Genomic DNA, 355 nt, shown 5'->3' with positions numbered 1-355 from the left:
AATTGATTTTAATCGATTTAAATTTCTTTTCTATTTGAAAATTGGTTATGAAACACGTGTAATCTTTTTATTATATTTATCTTATGATATTTACTTTACTTTATATTATACTCATTTATTGTGCTTTTAATTATTAATTTTTCTATATGTGATAGTGGATTTTCATCGATGAGTTCTTGAAAATTGGTTATTTTCCCTAAAACTATATATTTTATATATACTTTATCTATAAGGCTCAATTTAATTTTAATTTTTTATAAATTGATTTTAATTGAGTTTTTTACCTGTAATTTTGGATTTTGTCCCTAATATTATTATTATACATATATATATATATATACATTGCAACCAAAGC

The sequence above is a fragment of the Octopus bimaculoides genome, chromosome 5, assembly GCF_001194135.2.
Source record: "Octopus bimaculoides isolate UCB-OBI-ISO-001 chromosome 5, ASM119413v2, whole genome shotgun sequence".
Classification (NCBI taxonomy): Eukaryota; Metazoa; Mollusca; class Cephalopoda; order Octopoda; family Octopodidae; genus Octopus; species Octopus bimaculoides.
The sequence above is the reverse complement of the archived record's forward strand: the minus strand, read 5'-3'. Positions refer to the sequence as shown.